We start from the raw sequence: 16075 nt of genomic DNA, 5'->3' as shown, positions 1-16075 counted from the left end.
GTTAGGAACACCTGTACTGGGTAAATACTAGCGACGCGAAAGAGAGGTGAACCGGAGGTGGCGAGGCGGGCATAGGTGGGGGTCCCCAACTCTGCTACATCCCGCCCACAGACAGGAAGCAAAATTCTGAGTGGATCGGCTTGTGCATCCTTCTCAGAATCCACATTGAGAGGAAGGTGGAAAGAGTTAGGACGCTCTGGGAAGGAGATGAGGTAGAAAGGAGGAGGAAGGGAGGTGAAGAAGTCGGGTGGTGACAGATCTTTTTTGCGCTCGCGTCTGCTGCAATGAGACACCACCCCTGGTCCCAGTGGCGAGTGTCAAGGTGATTCATTAAGATGTCACTTGGCCGCCTCGAGGGTTACTTAGCTCCCCTGCACAGGTGGGGCGTCAACGCACAAGCTGTTTCCCAGACAGTGGCCTCGTAAAATAACTTCTCCCCAATGTGGAAGAAAGAGGGTGGGGGGAGATAATAACGCTTGGTTGTGGGAAAGAGGTTTGGTAAAGGGACGTGAGGGCTCTGAAGAGAATTACAGTGCAGCCACCACGGCTATTAATCAGGCACCATTTCAACACCTCTGCCTTCAAATCAAGCAGCCCTACAACAGGATTTATTTTCCAATAAGCGAAATCCCCGCCCGCCGACTCGGAGTCGCTGGGCTGCGAGCTGGGTGGGAAACAGCAGCCGGAGGAGAGGCTATTTTGGGTGTGGGAACGCGGAGGGAGGAGGGGCGGCGCCGCGGGGCCGGGCGCGGGCGCGGGGAAAGCCTCCAGCTCGGGCTGCCACGGCAACCGCGTCCAGGCAACGCGCCCGGAAGCCGCTCGGGCGGCGCGCGGCGGCTCGCGCCCCCCGGGAGCCGCGAACCCGGCCGGGCCGCGCGCCGGGCCAGGCGGCAGGCGCGCGCTGATTGGACGGCGCTCCCCGCGGCGCGGGCCCGCAGCCGGGCGCCCCGCACAGCCCGCGCCAGCGGCCGCCGCACCCAGCCGCGCCGGCGAGGACATGGGCAGCCGCGGCGCGCCCGCCCCCCGCGCCGGTGAGTGCGGCGTCCCGGATCCCCGCCCCGGCCTCCTCCCGTCCCCCGTGGCGGGAGCGCCCGGGGCCAGCCGGTGACCTTGGGACGGCCCCCGGGGTGAGGTGGGCCAGGCTTAGGGGAGAGAGAGCTGAGTGTGGCCCATGTGACTTGCTGCCGGCGAGAGGGTTAACTGCATGCTGACGCGAAGGGATGAAGTTGGGCATCGAGCACGACTGGCATTGCATTTTTGCGGGGGCCGGGGGAGGTTGCATGCTGGCACACCAGCAGAAGCCCCGAGGGACTGTTTGGGGGAGCTGGGGTGGAGCACACATTGCCAGGGGGCAGTGTTCCCAGTCAGCTGTCCCGCTACTCAGAGCTGAGTGACCTTCGGTGGATTCATCTCTCTGCCCCCTCCCCACCCTTCTCTCATCTTTAAAAGGAGGGGCTCGGGTTCTTTGCAGTTCCGGGGTGCTGCCATGGTACTGTGAGCTGAGAAGGGTCCCCCAAGTACTGCAGGTGCCGGACATACAAGCCTTAGTCACTACCAGGAGTTTCCATTAATTTGCTCTCAAAGTGGTAAGGTATGTTATCGTTTTGTGAAAGATTGTGGAGAGAAAGCAGTGGCTTGATTAGAGAGTGGTTTCTCATGATGCACAGGTAGCCTCTTGGGTGCTCTAAAGTCGTGAAGAAAATCAGGGTTAAAGCTCCTAGGTTCTTGTTTCCTGTAGTTAATCTAATAGGAAAGTTTGTATTTGAACAGGTAGAATCAAAACCCAATAGTGGCAGGCAGCAGCAAATTAAGTGAGTCATTTCTTCAGTATGCACGAGGTTGTGTGTGTGCGCGCGCGTGCTTGTGTGGCTGCGCTCACGCCCTCATCTTAAAGTCTGTGTGTCAGTGTCAGAAATTATTTCATAGGAGTAAGCAGAAATAATGCTCGAATGATTTGAATCCACGAAAGTGCAGCTCTCTGAGAAGCAGGGATGAACGTTTGCTGCTTGTTCTTTAAATGAGTTGGGTCTGTGAAGGTAACTCAGCTTTTACTGAGAAACCTCCCTAAGCATTTGCCCACTGGGGTATGTGGGGGGTGGGTGGGTAGTAGTGCTTCTGAGACTCAGTCAGTTGTATCACCTCTTCTGTCCTTAACGTTGTCTGGGGCCCGTTTCTATATTCTCAGTTCATGAATTTCTCTCTTCCTGGGAGAGGGAAGGGAGGCAATGCTCTGTCCGGCTTTCTGCTCCAAAGCAAACCTTGATACTCCTTCCAGTGTGATTTCATCTGTATAAAAATGTGGTTTGGGAAGACACATTTTTCAATGTTAATGAATAAGCTTCTGCAAACTTGTTTACCCGAAGGTTTAATAATCTTAAATGGTTTACATATTAGAAATCTGATAACATTCAGATACCAAATCATTACTGCCCAAGAATACCGCCACTAAGCCCTAGGAATCCTTTAATGAATCACACCTCATTACCCTTGGATCCCTTAGTAACAAACTATTCAGCCTCCTGTCCTGTAGGCTGCTCGCCTGTGTGCTCCAGCCTGCCTTTCAGTCTCTTGTTTTTGTACCTCCTGCAGCCACTTGCCTTTGTGGTCATTTTGCTGCAGCTGAGTCCATCTCCTGTCCCTTCCCTAGCTCCAGAGGCTGAGTGAACAAGTTCCCTCAGAACATCCCTCTCTCATCTCACTGGTGCACTTGCTTCCCAGTGCCGCCTCCAAACCATTAACCCATCCCTAACAGTCTTCTCTACAGTTCTTGCCATCTGCTTGTGCTCCAAACCCTCCTTCTTATTGTCTGAGACAGTGCTTGCCCAACCTAGTGGCTCTTCAGAATCACCTGGAGCACTTTGAAAAACATGGCGCTTCAGACTCTCCCAAACATACCGCATTAGAATCATCAAGGTTGCTGCTGCTGCTGCTGCTAAGTCGCTTCAGTCGTGTCCGACTCTGTGCGACCCCATAGACGGCAGCCCACCAGGCTCCCCCATCCCTGGGATTCTCAAAGCAAGAACACTGGAGTTCTTGGAGCTGGTGGGAGTGGGGGTTGGAGAACAGGAATGAGGCAGTCTGTGCTTTGGGAAAACTGGCAGAACAGGTCTTCAGATATTTTCAGGAACTGATTTTATGAATCCAATCCTTGCATCTCCTCGTATCCCTTCATGGTGACATCAGTTTCTTGTGACTAGCAGAAAACCTTTGCAAAGATAAGTTCTTGTTTGTGTGAACTCCTCCTTTTCCAAAAAGTGAACTGATGTGCCAGTTGCTCATCGGGTCCAACTCTTTGTGACCCCATGGACTGTAGCCTGCAAAACTCCTCTGTTCATGGGATTCTTCAAGCAAGAATACTGGAGTGGGTTGCCATTTCCTTCTCCAAGTGATCTTCCCGACCTAGGGATCGAACCCGGGTCTTCCCGCATTGCAGGCAGATGCTTTACCTTCTGAACCCCCAGGGACGCTTCACCAAAGTCACATATATTGACCTTCTCCTACTACCTCTTTGGAATAGTTTCTCAAAGCTATCTGAGGTGCTGCCCTGCTGGCTGCAGTCCTCTTTCTGTGCCAAATAAAACTTAACTCGAAACTCTCACATTGTACATTTTTTCTAAGTCGACAGAATCATTTCATTTGATGCTACAAAAAAAATTAACAAACAAACATGATTAACTAACTTGGTTCTCTTTTCTACCTTGTCTCTTGCGGATGATTTTGGTGTTTATGTTGAGGTTCTATTAATTCACTGAGTTCTTGAAGGTCATTCCTATCAACTCCTGTGGCCTTAGTTTCCACATCAATGCCTCACTTCTTGGACTTGTGTAGTCATGGGGATTTTTTCCACCTTCAAGATCTGGATGTCAGTTTTCTTGGCTGATTTTTCCCACCTACTACACCAGACTAACCATCACTGAGGACTCTGGTCCCTTAGTCACTTGGTGTTCCAATCCTTTTATGGCTCTCTTTCTCTATTTGGAGGATATACTATCCAGCCATTTTGGTTTTGTCTGGAATCCCAAATCCTTTGTCTTAACATGTCGGGCTTCTCATATTCCAGTCGTCAGTCCAAAATCACCCTCAACATCTGCTTTTTCTTCTCCCAGTCTGCCATGTTATCTGCCAAGTTATCACAAAGACCTGTCCACTGGTTCCGCTGCAGATTTATGCGAGCTCTAATTTCACTAGGTCTTACTTTTCTGTTAAAAAAGAAATCCATCTTTTATGAAATCCAAGCTGCATTTCTTTAGAGGTGATGCCAAACTTTTCCATTCCTTAAACATCCAGTCAATTTCCTTCTTTTTTTTTTTTTATTGATGAGATTAAGGATGTTTACATTGGAGCTAACTGCCCTTTGCTTTAATGTAAGTTTCCACTGTACCCTCTTCACTACCCCAAGCGTTTTTTTTTTTAAATATATATATATTAGTTATTTATTTGGCTGCATCAGGTCTTAGTGAAGCATGCAGGATCTTTTAATTGAGGCATGTGGGATTTAGTTCCCTGAGCTGAGCCCCCTGCACTGGGAGCTTGAAGTCTTAGCTGCTGGACCACCGGGGAAGTCCTTAAACATTCTTTCTTAATTCTTCTTTGACCTTCTTTATTTTCTTCATCCGAGGAAGAAAATGTCTGTCAGGCCCTTACCCAAGATTAACTGGAGCGCTCTGCATGCTGTACCCTGTGGACTCTGCCTGTTTCTTCTGCCTCTTTTGGGAACTTGCTCCATTTGTTATTCCCTTTCTCTAATTTCTTTGGTCCCTCCTTCGTCCCAGCCTTCGAGCTCCGCTTTTAGCCAGATTTTGCTCAGCTCCCCCAGATGCCTTCAGACTTCCATTTCCAGCCATGCCTTCTGAATTTCATTCAGAATTTTTTAAAAAGAATTTCATTTATTTATTTTTAGCTGTGCTGGTTCTTCCTCGCTGCATGATCTTTTCCCAGGTTGCGGAGATCGAGGGCTACTCTCTAGCTGCGGTGCATGGGCTTCTCATTGTGGTGGCTACTCTTGTTGTGGAGCAACAGGCTCTAGGGCGTGTGGACTTCAGCAGTTGTGGCTCTCAGACTCTAGAGCACGGGCTCAGGAGTTGTGGTGCACAGTCTTAATTGCCCGCGGCATGTGGAATCTTCCCAGATCAGGGATCGAACCCGTGTCTCCTGCATTGGCAGGTGGATTCTTTACCACTGAGCTGCCAGGGAAGCCCCATTCAGAATATAACACCCAGAAACCCAGCTATTTTGTCTCTAAAGAGCTCTTCCTCCTAGCTTCCTTAATCTTTTTTCCCTTTTTAACTTTTTATTTTGAAATAATTCAGATTTACAGAAAAGTTGCAAGAATGATTTAAATAATTCCTGTATACTTTTCATCCAAATTCTATAAATATAACTGTTTACCACACTTGCTTTTTCTTTCTCACACATTCACTCTCTCTCTACACACACACACGCACACATCATGCACAGACTCGCACATATATATTTGTCATTTTTCCTGAAACTTCAGAGTAAGTTATAGACATGATGCCCCTTTACCTCCCTCTCCAGTATGTCAGTGTATAGTTCCTTAAAAGAGAGACATTTTCTGATATAACAAGCAGCAGAATCAGTACATTAACATCGATTCTATTGGTACTGTTATCTATTCTATAGACCTTATTCAAGTGTCACCAAAAGTCCTAGTAACATGTTTTAGAGCAAAAGAAGGGGAAAAATCTTAAAAAAACAAAACAAAACAAAACACAAAAGCCTCCTACTTGTCCAGGATCCATTCCAGACCTTGTGCTTTTCTAGTTGCCTTGTTCACTGCCTTTATTCTGGAAAGTCCTCAGTCATTCTCTTGTCTTCCATGATCTCAGCACTTAGGAAGGGCGAGGCTGGTGGTTTTGTAGAATACCCTTTAACTTGGGTTTGGAGTTCTCTTGGGGTAGATCCAGGTTATCCATCATTAGGGAAGCCTCCTAAAGGGAGATCCCATCTCCCTCTTGGTGCACTGACACGATTTACATGCTGTTTTATGCTCTCTGGGACCTGCTTTTGCTCTCTTGGGTTATTCTGACTTTGCTACTCTTCACACCCCTACATCCAACCGGTTGCTGAGTGTTGCAGTGCTCCCTGCACCGTCTCCCTTAGGACGTCCCTTCCTTTCCATTCCTCCTTTCTGTCCTGTTGTGGAGTCAAGGCCTCTGTACGTGGTCCTGGTAACTGTTTATCGTGGCTTACCACCAGGAGCCCCTGTACATGGCAGTTTTCAGCAGTCAGTATGTTCTCTGCTCTGTCCTCCCTCCACCTTTTCTCAACCTGTCCAGCCTTTACTTGACCCACCTCTTTGAATATCCCACTCACATGCCTGATTCTCAACTGCACTTCTGGCTGGCCCAGTTCAAACCCATGCTGCCTCTTGCCTGGAGGCAGCCCCACCCCTCAGCTAGTGAGAGTCTCTTCACTCCTGCACGGTGGCTTGTCTGTTCTAGTTCCCTGTTGAAGCGAAGCTCTTGAGTGCGGGGGCTGTGTCTTATTCAGCACTGCAGAGGCTCAATGAGTATTTGTTGACTGGACTAACTGACTTGATTAAAATCATTAAGCAAAGGCGCAGGCTGACCTTAGAGTTATCTGCCATGTGGTACATGGTGGTGGGTGTGAAACCTGTGCTTTACTCCAGGAGTCAGGTGGGTGTGGGCTCAAAATAAGGCCTCTTAGCAAAATGATACGTAATTCAGAAAGGTATTTCCATGTTGTAAGTGGAGTAAATGATTCTCTCCCGATGACATCTTAACTTCGCATCTACGTGTCAAGACAAAGAGAGGGCAGATTGGCTTGAAAAAGAGTAGAGAAACCTACTAGCATATTAAAAATGGCCCATCGATTTCTTCACACCCCAAGTGAGCAGCTGAATGTGTGAGGAGCAGTTTCTCAGGCTCACATCCTCCCTCGAGCCCTGGAACCACCTGTTCTCTCCTCTCCATTGTCTGGCCTTCTCCCCTGCTCCCGTCAGCACTGCCTTTCTCCCTCCACACTCCCTTCCCTGTCTCCTCTTCCTTATTTCACTCTTTCTGCCTATTCCTATCTCTTAATAAATCCGTGTTCTTCCCTCTTTCTAGTTTGATGATTTTATTTTTTGACTTCTTGGATACCGTTTGACATTCTGTGGGTTTTTAACATAAAAACAGGTGAAAAAGGATAAAACAATTTGGCTTTGTATTTCAGTGGGGTTTTTTTTTTTTTTTTTTTTTGATCCCCTCCCCTCCAAGGGCCAGGCTTCCCAGGTGGCACAGTGGCAAAGAATCCACCTGCCAATGTAGGAGAGCCGGGTTCTTCCCCTGGGTAAGGGAGATCCTGTGGAGCAGGAAATGGCCACTCAGTCCAGTATTCTTGCCTGGGAAATCCCATGGACAGAGAAGCCTGGCAGGCTACAGTCTATGGGGTCACAAAGAGTCGGACATGATTGAGCACATACATACTCCCAAGCATCAGTAGTTCTTGGTATTTAAAAATGTAGTTATCAGTGATAATGAAATTTTGTTTTTTCTTTGCCACACAGAATGTGGGATCTTAGTTCTCCCAACAGGAATCAAACCTGTGCCCTTGAAGTGGAGGCATGGAGTCTTAACCACTGGACTGCCAGCAAAGTTCTGAAATTGGTTTATTTGATTATCTTTCTGCTACAGCAAGAAAATTACCAGGAACATACTGGTTGATAAACATCGAAAGACCTGAAGTTTTCAGTCTCTGTTAAGGCAAAATTGGTATTTGTGGATCTGATTGCAGGATGGTGAGTTGTCGAGGTTACTGGAACCACAGTATTCCTCCTCATGATGTACCTCACTGCCTGGCTGTGGTCAGCCTTTTTTCTGTCCTAAGAATGCTTTTGTGTGGATGACGTCTTTGGACAGAGTAGCTACAGAAGTGAAGGCAAAAGATTCTGCTGCTTGACTGAGTGGGGCTGGGAATAACAGGCGTGTTTATGTGGGAGAGAATGAGTAGGGTTGCTTTTGCACTATGAAATTCTTAAAATTGTTTTACCAGGAAGATGTTATTCAGAAACCTCTGGTGCCTTCAGTTCGTTTTTTGTTTATTTCAGATTTCTTTTTTTCCCCCTGGTTTTAATTATCTCTAGAAGAGCTCAGGAGGCCTCCCATACTCTCTCTAAAATAGTTATAATATTAATGTGCTGAACTCAAGTCATTCCTCCAAATAAAAGAGTCTCTCACAGACCCCTGTGTTCAGCAGAGAAGTCCAGCCCCTCCCCGCTGTGTGTGAGGAAAAGGGCAGAGACCGGAGGCTGGATCTTTCTTCCCATCCCCAATCTTTAGCTTTTCAGCCAGAGATTCGTGTCGGGTAGAACCCCAGAGTCACGACTAGCGTTGTGTCTGTGTGAGTATAAAGTATAGACTCATGATGCCTTCCCTTCTTCTGTTTGATCCTGGATGCATTGGAGGTGGAGGTGGTTTAGGAGGGGGAGAGTTTACGCTGGTTTTTAATAATACTTTTTCTGTTCTAGCTGGTGCCTTTGGCAGATTCCCTTTTTAACACTCGGTAATGTGTCTTCTCTAATGCCTTCTTTAATGCTAGAAAGAAAAGTTGCCAAATATAGTTGTTGATCATACTAAAACACCTGAAAGGTAATACGAACACACTTGTGGTGTGGGTGTGGGCACGGGCATGGGTGAGAGCCCGTCCCCAGTGCAGGGGACCCTGAAGCAGCCTGCCGAGCTCACAGCTGGAAGGGACCTTGAGTCAGCAATTGATGTGTCACTTGGGCAGGGCCAGCAACTAATTAGAACCATAGGCCTTACCAAGGAAGAACGAGCAAATGAAGAAATGTTTATCAGCGTCTGTGTAGGGACACTGTACTGGGCTTCCGGGGCTTACAGACTCACGGGGTATGTAGTCTTTGCTGCCCCCCAGCAGCTCAGCTGGGGAGACAGAATCCAGGAGAAGTTCAAATAACAATAGAAGATTTAAATAGCATTTCAAAATAGCTGTTATTAATAGATGGGAACAGAAACCAATCTGTTTTTGCAGGGGTTCTCCTAAAATTGTTAGCATCATTTTAAGCTGTGCAGAGTGGATTAGAGCAGCATTGTGGCCATTCCTTGGGTTCCAGGGGTCCTGGTGATTTCAGTTTCCACTCATGAATCCCTCTGGGCCTGCCAGAGTCACATGTGTGCTGCATATTTACGGGATCCCACCAGTTATGCAGTGGTCCCTGACTTGACCGGAAGGCCACTGTAAATACTTTGAACATTTTGAAGTTCGTTTTTGCAGGGGTCAGAAATACAGCCACGCTTCACCTTTCCAGTCTCAACAGAATTCTGGTGAATGCATTAGCGTGGAGGGGAAAGGAAAGAATTCTTGCAAAGTGAAATCAAGGCCATTTGCACAAAAGCAATTGGAAATATCTGTCTTGGGACCCTGTGGCATAGTTGGGTGGGAGGGAAATCTCACACTCTCCCTGGAGCCTAATGCATTTGGAACGCTGTGCTGCTGTCTCTTACTGGGCAGCCCAGAGCCTGAAATAAGGGTGATCAGGGGCTCCATGAGGGCTTTAATGAGGGTCCTGGGTGCAAGTCTCATTTGGTGCCCACAGGTGTGTGCTAAGTCACTTCAGTTGTGTCCAACTCTTTGCAATCCCATGGACTGTAGCCTGCCAGGCTCCTCTCCTGGGATTCTCCAGGCAAGAATACTGGAGTGGATTGCCATTTCCTTCTCCAGGGAATCTTCCCACCCCAGGAATTGAGCCACGTCTCTTTAAGTCTCCTGCATTGGCCCACAGGGAACAGGTGCAAATTAGCAAACTGGGAGTTGTTCAGCTGATACAGAATTTCAGTTTTAGAAGATGAAAAATTTCTAGAGATCTGTTGCACTGTGTGAATAGTTAACACTGTGTTGTAAACTTACAAATGTTTAAGGTAAATTTTTTTACATGTTTTTAACCACAGTAAAAATTGAACAGTAAACTTACTTTAACTGAACCATTTTGTCTTTTAAATCCAGGATCAGGTGTGTTTCCTTGGTTTTGATAGCTAGAAATGGGCAATTTCTGCAGTTTTTGTTTGTGTGTCTTCTCTTGGTTCATTCTTTTATGCAATAAATTTTTACTTAAAGTTTTGTCTTGAAAATAGCATACTCATTGAAGTATTTTGAAAAGAAGGAAAAGTAGAATAGAAATGTATCCAGTGCCATTGTTTATATATTGATTTATTTCTTTCCACTATTTAAAAAAAAAAAAACAACATTATTGTAATAGGACTTCTAACTTGAACCCCTGCCACAGTCTCCAGAATGGCTGAGGGATTTCTGGGTTGCTGGGGTAATGTGCTGTTGAAAAAAATGTTAGGCTGTGCCAGGTAAGCTTCATTTGCCATTGACCTAATGTGTCCAAAGAGGGACGTTTTGGTATGAGAATGCCCAGCATCCTAGAGGGAGAAGGCGATGGCACCCTACTCCAGTACTCTTGCCAGGAAAATCCTATGGATGGAGGAGCCTGGTAGGCTGCAGTCCATGGGGTCGCTCGGAGTCGGACACGACTGAAGTGACTTAGCAGCAGCATCCTAGAGGCTGTGTAGGGCTTTATAATGGGCTTCCCAGGTGGCACTAGCGGTAAAGAACCCACCAGCCAATGCAGGAGGTGTTGGAAACACATGTTCAATCCCTGGTTGGGAAGATCCCCTGGAGGAGGGTATGGCAACCCACTTCAGTATTCTTGCCTGGAGAATCCTTGGACAGAGGAGCCTGGTGAGCTATATTCCATAGGGTTGCAAAGAGTCAGACACTATTGAAGTGACTTAGCATTCACACATGCAAGGCCTTATAACATTCCATCCTTTGTGACTTACCCAGATTTCCCCCCGATCCACCTCATAACCATAATGCATCTACCTCCCAAAGTATGCCAACCCAGTATATTTTAGTAAAGATGCTCATTTCTTCTCCAAAATTCTGACCAGGTGTTGGGAGAGGGAAACTGCCTGTCTTTAAGTAGGAGACAAGGGGTGCTTATTTGTGCACATAATTCAGAGACATTCCCCCAGTCTGCACCGTGTCTTAATTTATGGAAAGCTCTTTGACTTTCTTATCAATCTGGATACTTTGGCTTTGAAAGTCATCATCTGTGGCCTCAGTTGCACAGCCCTCTTCCTCTTCCTTTTACTGAAAACACATCATTTGCTCAGATATGGGCTCTTCACACCACAGAACAATATTAGTGATTTGGCACAGAGTGGGGTGGGTTGGGAAAGCAGCCCCAAGTCACAGGAGCAGGCAAGCATGCAGAGAGGGGCCCAGGGGTGTCCGATGGGAGAGGGATGGAGGCAGGTGAGGGTGGCCTATGCACCCGGAGGGGCAGTAGGTGTCTTGTCCTTGATGACTCATCCATCTCTCCTGGCCCCAGGTTGGGCGAGTGCCCCACCTTGGAGAGGTAGAGGAGAGGGAGGTGGCAGAGGTAGAACTTAAAAATTTATGGGGTCACCTAAATTGTGGTGCCATGGAGTAAAGCTCTGTTTCCAGGCCCTGGTTATGGTTTTATATAGTATTGAAAATCCATTTTCAAATCTTGTTCTTTAAAAAAAAAAAAAACCCTAACATGATAGATAGTAAATCTTTTCCATGTTACTTCATACTCTTTATAACCATTATTTTAAATAGCTATAGATATCCTTTGAGTGGATGTGCCATGTTTTAATTTTCATTTCAGTTCAGTTGCTCAGTGGTGTCTGACTCTTTGCAACCCCATGGACTGCAGCATGCCAGGCTTCCCTGTCCATCACCAACTCCCAGAGCTTGCTCAACCTCATGTCCATCGAGTCAGTGATGCCATCCAACCATCTTATCCTCTGTCATCCCCTTCTCCTCCTGCCTTCAATCTTTTCCAGCATCAGTCTTTTCCAGTGAGTTAGTCCTTCACATCAGGTGGCCAAAGTATTGGAGCTTAAGCTTCAGCATCAGTCCTTCCAATGAATATTCAGGACTGAGTTCCTTTAGGATTGACTGGTTGGATCTCCTTGCAGTTCAAGGGACTCTCAAGAGTCTTCTCCAACACCACAGTTCATTTTAATTTACTACTCTTTTATTGGTGGACATTTAACCAATAGGTGTTTATAGAGATGTTAACGTCTAGATGAGATCACATATTAAGTATGGAAAAAGGCATGAAGGGTAGAGATTTGATGGAGATTAGTTACTATTGCCTTGTAATTCTAATCTGGTGCTCCCCAGAATGTACAGGGCAAGTTTGAGTTCTGTGCATGTCCTTGAAGGACTAACAGTTTGACTCCCTTCAAGCTCATGATCTTTACAGATTTGTGTTTTTTTTTAAGGTGGGGACAGGAGGAACTACTTTCTTTTTCAGTGATATAATGACAAATAAATTGAAAAAGTAAAGTGTTATACGTTGAGTTGAAGCCTCCTGTAGTCCTCTGTCTCCCACTGAGAGATGAATATGACCCTGATTTGGTGTTGGTCATTTCCTTGTTCATCTTTAGATATTATAGATTTGGCAGGTTAATAAACACATTTTAAACCTTTATGATGTCATAAATGTCAGCCTTTAAAATGTCATCATCGTGTCCATATCCTTCTTCAGCTTGCTTTTTTACTTAGTATGTGAGATTCATTCATTTTGGACTTGACATTTTGATCCAATTTTTCCACAGCTACTAGTTCTTTCATTTCATGACTGTCACAGTTTATCCATCCATTTGCCTAATGATGGGTGTTCAGCTCCCCTCTCTGCCCACTTTTTTGCTCTTAGAAGACAGTGCTGCCTTAAGTATTCTTCTAAAGGTCTCCTGTGGACGTGTGTGAGAAGCTTTTGGGGCAGTTCTTGGCAGTGGAATTGTTGGGCCATGAGGCTTGTGTATCTTCAGCTTTCCTAGATCTTGAAGGTTGCTTTCCAAAGTCATGGTACTGACTCTCATTCCCAGCTGGTGTTTCCATTGTCCCTAGGGTCCCCTGTGTTCCTGTTCACACTTCACCTGCCAATCTGATGGGATAAATTGGTATTTCTTGTGTTTTTATCTTTTGCAGCAAGCTAGATTTATTTCATAATTTGCTTTTACTGGCCACAGCAGAGCCAATGTTAGGGAAAAAAAACCTGTTAAAATTCTTATTCTTTCTACAGTATCCTTTTGAGATTTTTCTAAGCAAGGAAGCCATTTAGAAATCTATAAAGAGACTTAAATGTTAGATTATGACATAGTTATTCTCTTCCCAGTAAGCAGAACCACACCCTGTATAATTTGGTGTCATAATCCCAGGTGACTACACCTGCTGGCGGAGACCAGGTAATTGCCACTCAGCTGGTCTCTGCTGTAGTCTGTTGGTTAAGAGCAAGTCCCAGGTTCCTCCACACTCAGGGATGGGTTTACACTGGTATGAATTCCTGAGAGTGAGGAGCGTGGGGGCCACCTACATAGAAGCCTGGCTTTCACAATAGGTAGTACGTTGTGATCACCATGTTTCAGCATCGTGGTTTAAATAGTCATCCCTGTTAGGACAGTCAGAGACGTTCAGATTTCAGAAGACTGACTTACCCAAGTCCAAGTCTCATCAAGGGTGTCATTTCAGAGTAGTAATTCATAAGAGTAGCTGGCTGTTAGCCTGGGCCTCGAGTTTGCTGATTCCTGTGTCTTCTCCTTTTATGCACATCCGCACTGGAAACTAGATGATGTGCTTGAGGAGTGTGGGCTCAGGGCAGGAGGAGTGAGCAGGATCTTCTTAGTGGTCCGTGTCACTGAGCCCTGAGAGCTTAATGCATCCCTCTCCATAATAGGGTTCTTCCTGCTGCCCCAGGTTCTTGGAAACACTGATCAGTTTTGCCTCTCCGTACTCTGCTTTTCCTAGACATGCTGTATGTCCCATCTCCCTTTCTGGTTGCACATTCCTTCTTTTGTCAGAATATAATTTAATTGATTAAATTCAGCATTTTGAAATGACTTCATTTTAGTCCTCTATCCTTGAGATTGATTCATCCAGCAAACACTTATTGATCAGCTAGACGCCAGGTGCTGGGAATTGAGCTGTGGACAGTACAGCTTCCCATGGAGCTCACAGCATAGAGCCGAAGACTGACAGTGAGCCAGTGATCACAGGTGTGGTGACTGCCGTGTTTCACTTGTAAGCATTGGCAGGATCTTGGGTTGTTCTGACAGGTCTGCTGACTTCATCCCTTCTTGATTCTTTAGGTTTCATGGTCAGTCTTATCTAAACTTCAGTTTTGGAAATAGCTTGCAATTTGCCCCACTGACTTTTTAATACTACCTGTGTTATTTCATAGAACAAAGGGAAAACAAGAGACCAAAAAGTTGAACCAAACCCTAATTATAAATAGTATTTCAGTGTAAATACCATCAGCCAGGAGCTGCCTAACAGTGACAGTATGTCCATTTAATGGAATATTATACAGGCATTAGAAATTGTGATATGTATCTTCATATATTGATAGAAAAATGTTCAGGATATAATATCATTTAGGAAATGCAGGGTACTTATAGTAAGTATAGAGTAGGATGTTGTTTTTTTCAAAAAGGAAAAATTATATATATCCTGAAAAGAGATCTCAAAAAAAGGTAAACTGATATAAACATCAACACTTACTGAGTGGTGATTTTCAATTTGTTCTTCATGCATTTATGTAGAGCCTAAATTTAAAAATTACTTTATTAACCATGAAAAGCATTTTTTCACGTTAAGAAAAGGTGTTCTTTAAAATGTTCCAAATTTCTTCATACAAAGTACGTGTGTTGCAAGGCATTTTGTGTGTGTGTGTGTGTGTGTGTTGCTCTGGTTTTGAAAGTACAAGTGATAGTGTGGTGTCAGTCCAGCAGTAACCTCAGTGTATATTTGTGCCAGGAGAAACAGCTTTGGCCAAATGAAAGAGTGATAGCAAGTACCTAATGATTTCCCCCACTAGCTCCCCACAATAAACAGCGTCACTTTAAGCAAATGAATACTATTTGCTGAACTTTTTATATGTTTTAGTTTTAAAGGTAGATACATTTTCTATCAGATGTGATGAAGGGATATTAACTATGGGAGAGAAAGGAAGTGCCTTTTCTGGAAGCATATCAAGTGCCCTGAGGCCAGACTGTTCCGGACACCCTGCCACCTCCTTGTGGATGATGCCTGCTGATGAAGAGGCAGGGCCCTTAGGCCCAGATCCCTGCTGTCTTCCTTCCTGTGATGTCAAACCAGTTGCTGAACATTTGTAAATCTCAGTTTCCTCTGGTTAAATGGAGGTGATAAGATCAGTCCCTTCACGAATAATTGTGAGGATGAATTTCATTAATGTCCATAAACACGCTGCTTGAGTGCCTGACTAGGGGTCAACACCCCAAAAAGGGAGCAGCTGTTAGTTCTGTGTCCCCAACCCGGTAAGTTGAGGCCAGCCTGCTAGGATCATACAGTTACTGGGGGAGCCAGGCTCCAAGTAAGGACCATGCTGATCCCATCACCCTTGTCTTCCATGATGGAAAGGTATGTCAGACTGTAGCCATAGAAAGGGAGAGGGGAAAGGAGAGACAGTGCAGGGAAGGAACATGGCCCGTGGAAAGGGGAAGTGAAGAAGAGGGAAAGAGAAAAAAGGAAGATGGATGGAGAGGGGTGGGTGGGAAAAAAGAGAAAGAAAATCAAATGACAGGAGGCAGTGAGGGGAGGAAGAAGAGCTGAAGAGCCATGGGGAGAAAGGCGGAAAGGGGCCCTGGGGGAACCCTCTGTCCTCCTCCCTCCCTGGCCCCATCCCATGCCTCCTAGTCTGGATTCTGGTGCAGCATCTACCACTGTGACCTCTCCCCTATTCTGAGCTGCTCTCGCAGCTGGCCATTCACCACCCTTGAGTCTTCCATCTCTGGTCACTCCTCGCTGCACCAGGACAGAGTCCATGCTTGAGCCTGGCCTCTGAGATCAGTTAGGGAACACTCCCACCTTCTTCCTAGACATGCCTTCCACTGTTCTCCGCCCTCTATCTTTTCACTATTTTTAACTATAAGAAAATCAGTTTTTTTTTTTTTCCCACCACCTCGTTACAACCACTTTATTCATAAATGCTTTGCCCTTTTTTTTTTTAATTCTGACACTTGGTAGAACA

The 16075-nt window shown here is 45.9% G+C and overlaps 1 protein-coding gene across 2 annotated transcripts in view; it reads left to right on the top strand.

Annotated features, from left to right (window-relative positions):
- Positions 1-965: 965 nt before the first annotated feature.
- The window catches only part of FAM81A (family with sequence similarity 81 member A), an 85705-nt gene continuing 70595 nt past the window's right edge, over positions 966-16075 (top strand). Inside the window, exon 1 of one of the 2 annotated variants that reach the window (XM_024998005.2) lies at positions 966-1031. The gene's annotated coding sequence lies outside the window, so the exon portion shown is untranslated. The remainder of the gene's footprint in view (positions 1032-16075) is intronic. The other variant, XM_024998006.2, reaches the window with a different exon arrangement.

This window comes from Bos taurus, chromosome 10 (assembly GCF_002263795.3).
Source record: "Bos taurus isolate L1 Dominette 01449 registration number 42190680 breed Hereford chromosome 10, ARS-UCD2.0, whole genome shotgun sequence".
In the NCBI taxonomy this organism is placed as follows: Eukaryota; Metazoa; Chordata; class Mammalia; order Artiodactyla; family Bovidae; genus Bos; species Bos taurus.
Note: the sequence above shows the minus strand (reverse complement) of the source record. Positions and strands in the feature narration are given on the sequence as shown.